Source organism: Octopus bimaculoides, chromosome 3 (assembly GCF_001194135.2).
Source record: "Octopus bimaculoides isolate UCB-OBI-ISO-001 chromosome 3, ASM119413v2, whole genome shotgun sequence".
In the NCBI taxonomy this organism is placed as follows: domain Eukaryota; kingdom Metazoa; phylum Mollusca; class Cephalopoda; order Octopoda; family Octopodidae; genus Octopus; species Octopus bimaculoides.
Window position 1 is genome coordinate 42,732,015 of NC_068983.1, and position 5,984 is coordinate 42,737,998.

The 5,984-nt window shown below is 38.4% G+C and overlaps 1 protein-coding gene and 1 long non-coding RNA gene across 5 annotated transcripts in view; one reads left to right on the forward strand and one right to left on the reverse strand.

Annotated features, from left to right (window-relative positions):
- Positions 1-5,984, reverse strand: part of LOC106869993 (adenosylhomocysteinase-like 1) — a 420,486-nt gene that overhangs the window by 321,808 nt on the left and 92,694 nt on the right. The gene's annotated exons all lie outside the window — the stretch shown is intronic.
- The window catches only part of LOC106869995 (uncharacterized), a 279,440-nt gene that overhangs the window by 166,933 nt on the left and 106,523 nt on the right, over positions 1-5,984 (forward strand). Inside the window, exon 4 of the long non-coding RNA XR_001409476.2 lies at positions 5,308-5,429. This is a non-coding gene — a long non-coding RNA (uncharacterized LOC106869995). The remainder of the gene's footprint in view (positions 1-5,307; positions 5,430-5,984) is intronic.

A 5,984-nucleotide genomic window follows, 5' to 3' on the forward strand; every position in this document is an offset into this window, starting at 1 on the left:
GAGAAAAGCCCAATAGAAAAGGAAGACGGAGGTAAAAAAAACCCGCCAACGATTCACATGTGGTTACATTTTGAAATGACCGAAAGTATAAATATAAAATTTTGAATTTAGTTTACAGACGCCCAGTACTACCTTTGCAGGCCACCAGGGTTCCACGTACCCCGGTTGGGAACCACTGGTTTAGGCAAATGTTTTCCCCCATCATGCCAGAAACCGGTGTTGGTTTACGTCCTCGTAACTCAGCAGTTCGACATGAGAAAAATCGATAGAATAACTGCTAGATTTCAGCAATAGGGTTGATCTATTCGACTAAAGGCTGCAGTCCAATGACTGAAACAAGTGTAAAAGAAAAAAAACTGAAATGGAAAAATCTCAAAATAGATGACCAGGTGATGGTAAAACAGAAAATTTCAGAGTGTTGTCTCTCCTGGTGAAGAACAAGGACGCGAGAATCATAATGTAAACAGCCGTATCAAAAACCACTAATTGGCTACTTGGCAATTTCGACAGGAGTGATAATGATGAAAAATTCTTCCAATATCAACATTATAATAGGGACTCGCTCCTAGACAAAAACACAGCATTGAGAACGCCAAAGTATCCAAGTATTTGTAGGGTCGTGGCTATAGAAGATATGTGCCCAAGGTTCCACGCAGTGGGACTGGACCAGAAGTCACGTGACTGAGAAGAGAGCTTAACCATACAGCCACGTTTGCGCCTATAATGTGAAATGTATAGAATAGAATACGTCCATATACAAATTTGGTAAAAGATATTAAAGAGATAATCAACTGCTTCATTTCTATGAAAGAAATGATTTTGTAGTTACTAAGACTATTCCAGCAACCAACAAGAAATTAATACAAGTGGAAGAGCCCAGGTGATACATGTGTAGTGGGACAGGAAAGCTTTTTTTTTTTATGGCAACTTCAACCTATCAGAGCTGGGAGCGTAAGAATACCAAAGAGCAATTGTCCGTCCTCTTGGTTGGCGTGCGGTTTTCCGTTAACCAGCGGATGGATTCAACACGGACCACATCGTTTCTCTAAGATGGAACCTACTTTTTCGTATTTCTTACCACCTTAGCGCCGCAAGCTTCTAAACCCATTTGTTCAATATTAAGTTTTACCGCTTTCCTCTGACTCCAACAGAGACTCCCGCTTCGTTCATCACTAGTCTTCTCTCCTTACAATTCAAATAAAGTTACAATGTTTCTGGACATTCATAACACTTATTTCAAAATTAGTGACCACTCACACTAAATTAGTAACTTCCTACATTGCTTACATACTACATTGGTAACACGCTAAGCATGTAACCCCTGGACATTAATGGCTCGAGTGCAGGAACTCGCGAGACCGGTTACCTGGTTTTCATGGCGCATAAGTGACCGATGCCACAACATTCCCCACTTAATGGGACGCCAGCTCGTCGCTGAGAAGAGTAACGTAAAATAAAGTGTTTTCTTCAAAGACAAGCACACTGCTCCTTCCCAGAATCGAAACCACATATTGTGATCAGGTGCACAACACGCGCCTTAACCTAAGTGATATAGCAAGAAATTCAATAGGCTTTATACTGATAAACCAACAGGCTTATCAGTATTTAGTTTAGCAAGAAAGTACTACGGAGCAGACATCGAGCGGTAAAGTACGGGCAGACAGCAGACAAAAGTATGTGAAAATATGAAACAAGTTAGCATATTTTGTAAAACACATTGGTTGGAAAACTTAATCAGCATAAATGCTAAGTAATGCGAGATAAATAAAATGAGATCACAAACATACGTGAGTAAACAAAATATTGAGATTAAAGACGAAAACAGAAACGTACGGCATCATCATGACCAGATTGCATCCAGATGGGTTGAATATATAAAAGGCTGTACGACGATGAGGACAGACCGCTTATTCAAAGATGCTAGAGGAAACAAGATCTCTATGTGTGTATGTGACCTGCAGTGAAAACGGCTTTTTACAGGTTGAACATGTCACAAACATATTTGAACTTATCTAAATGTTTAATTTACAAAACTGCTTTTACGATCCAACTACACGCACACATGTACATACATACATACATTATACACAGACATTATATATATAAGTTGGCATTTTACAGAGTTGGCATTTTACAGAAAATAAAGGAAATCTCAAACACAGGATAGCTGTGAAACCGGCTTAGAAGATGGGTAAAAGTGGCCAGCAAGTCGCTACTGAGAATCGAATAAGCGCTCTTTACCATTAAGCCAAGATACCCCAGAGAAAATAGAGGAAAAAATCGGATAAAAAAAGAAGAGAAGTTTACACGGTATAAACTGGCAAAGAAGAGACATGCATAGCATACAAAGGTACAAAAAAAAATTAATAAGGTTAGTCAGAAGAAATTGTTCTATAGTTTATTATAATCCAAGTAGAGAAAATCTCCAAATTTCCAAGGAAATAGAATGGAATGAAAAGATGTTAAACGAAATAGAATAAACTATTTACTTTATTACATTTAAGAATTTGTCAAGCATTCAGTTCTTAAGAATGCTTCTAACTTTACTCAAGAGGCACAAGCGTTCTCAAGGGCTAGACGGAAATTTTCACATACATTTACGTGGATATATAATATTAAGTAGATAAATATTTGCGAAGCCAGTGGTGAAGGCGCATCAAACTGGCAACACCTGTTTGATTTACAGGTTAATCCAAAAGTTGGCGTTGACAAAACTTAGACTGATAACGGACAGTCAAGAAGTGACAGCAACGATAATGGAAAGGAAGAAAGAAAAACGATTCACAGCACAGTCATAGCTGCGTGGTTAAGAAGTTTGCTTCTATATCACGTGGTTTGATCCAGTGCACGGCATCTTGGACAAGTGTCGCCCTCTCTCCCCACAATGCACCGCGTTGTCCTTATGAGTGGAATTCTTCCCACTACCTTTGTTTTACAAGCGTCGGAACTCATGAATTTCTATACCAAACACAGAAAATTCATGATTTTCTTGAGAATAATACGAAAATAGCTTCCTGTTGCCTTATACCCGTCTATTCACATTCAAGCCATCTGCTCCCTCGGGCTTACTCTAAAGGCGCAGGGCCTGATACTTGTGACACCAGGGCCTATGTGACATGTTAAGGGGTCAGCCCCCTTCTGTGTGTACAGGACCATCTTCTGCTAGTTGACCCATAACTGGGACTCCTTAACAGACAACTACCTTGGCCAGAACGGATCCGGGAGTACTAGTAACCAAAGGATAACTTCAATCTTTCCTAAACTCCTGGAGTCTCACAACCAGATGTTATTTCATGGTTTATTCGGTGAAATTTACTAGACAGAAACAACGCAGGAACCAGTGTTCAGCACATAGCAGCTAAATGTGTCTAAAACCACACTGAACTGTCACATTAGGGGAATGAAACATTGGATAATATAATCGGAGATACTGTTTAAGTAGGGAGTTGAGATAGCCACAATCGGAAAGCCTTCAACCCTATGTCTGCGTCACCAGTAAGTTCAAAAGTGGCGAGGCAAACGAGGGAATTTTTCGGGGTCGGTCGATCTGCAAGAAATAGCAACCAAAACTACTTTAAATCAAGCTTTGTAGCCTTTCAAGAAGAAAGGGGGATTGGATATTGTAAACCTAGGTACACTATGTCTAGAAAAAGATGTGATGGCTACGACTGGAATATCTTTCATCTCAAATACGCTTGATCAGCACAGCAACAAGAAATAACCAAATCTCTCTTTAACCCATTACCTACCAGTGATCTCATATGAGATCACTTAAAAATTACAAATTTCGTAATTATTTGTCAATATTTACACATATCTAACCTTTTTGCTATATCTACTAGGTATATTTCTCTGATATTCAAATGAGGTTTGCTAATTTTTCACCCAATATCTCGCTTTATTTCTATTTAAAATGTTATTTTGATCATTCCAGCGTGTTTCTAAGGTTGTTTTATGCTAGAAATCGAAGTTTCATTAAGAAAAAAAAAAAAAATTCCAATTAATAGAATTATGGGAGGTAATGGGTTAAAAATGTCCTGCTCTCTTTTAAAAGTGTGCGTTGGGTAATGTAACCTACTCTTTTATTAGTTTCAGCAATAGTACAGTAAAAAGCCTCAACGCTAGACATAGTAGTTAAATTCCTTTAGACCACACCCAAAAAACTTGAAAAATTCAAAAAGCACAAAGGGCACATATAATGTAGTTTTAGATAAACAATATGTCTATCAAAGGTATTCTATCCATGTTTTTTATACGTGCGTTTAATCAGGAATTACCAGGAAATTAATCAATAATTATGAAATATAGAGATTTCTGGAAAAACAACAAAATAGGAAGTTAGATGCACAAAGTCAATTGACGTTTATATGCAAGTATGTGAATAAACGTGTTTGTGTGAGAGAGGAGGGTGGAAGCAAGGAGAATGAAGTGAAATTGTTTGCATTTATGGCGAAAGGACAATGAAAAAAGGAAGTCTTCACCAAGAAGAGAATTTGCTTCAGTTGGAGTGAAAAGGTTTTATTGTACTTTCACAAGCCAAGTACGAAAAGAAGAAAAAAAACTACTTTGAAGTAAGACAAATTATTTAACTTTAACAGCAGGTGCTTCAGCTGCTACGAAGAGCAACCAAATTTTCCTCATTGTACAACAACCAACTGTGGTAAGAAAGCAAGAGAGAGAGAGAGAGAGAGAGAGAGAGCGAGATAATGCAGTCTTCTATACACTATTTTTTTTTCTTGAGAGGTGGGAGACAATGCAGTCACAGTCTGAATGTCTTTAGCCATAGGTCTTCAATGATGAGGCTTAATAAGACTAAAATATGTACAGAGGTGTCTCCCCTTCTTTGCTGAAATTATTTGTATCTTTTTTCTTTCATATAGGGGAAACGCCTTGAATCTACCTCAGTACGTTTTAAATCTGGTACTTATTCTATTAGCCTCTTTTGCCGAACCACTAAGTTACGGGAACGTAAACACACCAACACCAACTGTCAAGTGTTGCAGTGGGGACAAACAAACCCGAAGACAGACAGCAGACAGACTGACACACACACGACGGGTTTTTTTCAGCTTTCGTCTCCCAACTCCGCTCATAAGGCATTGGTTGATCCGAAGTTATATCAGAAAACAGTTGCCGAAGGTGCCACGCAGCGGGACTGAACGCAGAACTATGTGGTTGGGAAGCAAACTCTTACCACACCGCTAGGCCTGCGCCTTATACTTGTATGAATAGTAGCTTAACACTTCAATGCAACTAAACCAATTGCCTGTAAGATAAGGATTTTACTAGAAACTCGTTTATTTACAGGCTACTGCCGAACAGAGCACGAAACGGAATTCATCACCGAAGCTCTACACAATGAGAAGAATGGTCAGCGCAGCAATATAAGAATTATGGTTAGCAAAGTATTCCAGGTTTTAAATTATTAGGTAAGTTAAAAAAGAAGACTTTTTTTTTATTTCCTTTTATTCAATTCCGAATTTGTTGTTAAATATTGTCTGTGAGATTAAGAAATTCGCTTTGCAACCACGTGGAACCTTGAGCAAGTGCCTTCTACTATAGCCCTAGGCCGATCAAAGCCTTGTAAGTGGATTTGGCAGACGAAAACTATATATATGTAAGGGACGACCGTGCGAACTCATAAAAGGAGAAATGGTGACGAATGGAAAAACAGAGGACTCCTTTTATTTAAACGCGTCACACGGTCGAACATACAAATATATATCGATGATGATATACATGATATGTTATGCGACGATAACATAGATGACCAGTAATGAAAGACCACAACCGTATTAGATGAATAACAGAGATATTTATTGTAGCGTTAAAGATGTATGTCTGTGTGAGAGTGTGAATGCGACATATAAGAACATAATCAAAGACAGGCCGTCATACAAAGAAAAGTGTGTATGTGAGTGATACATGTGTGTATGAGTGTTTACAGCAGATAGAAAGAGAGTCAATAACCCGTGAGCAATTAT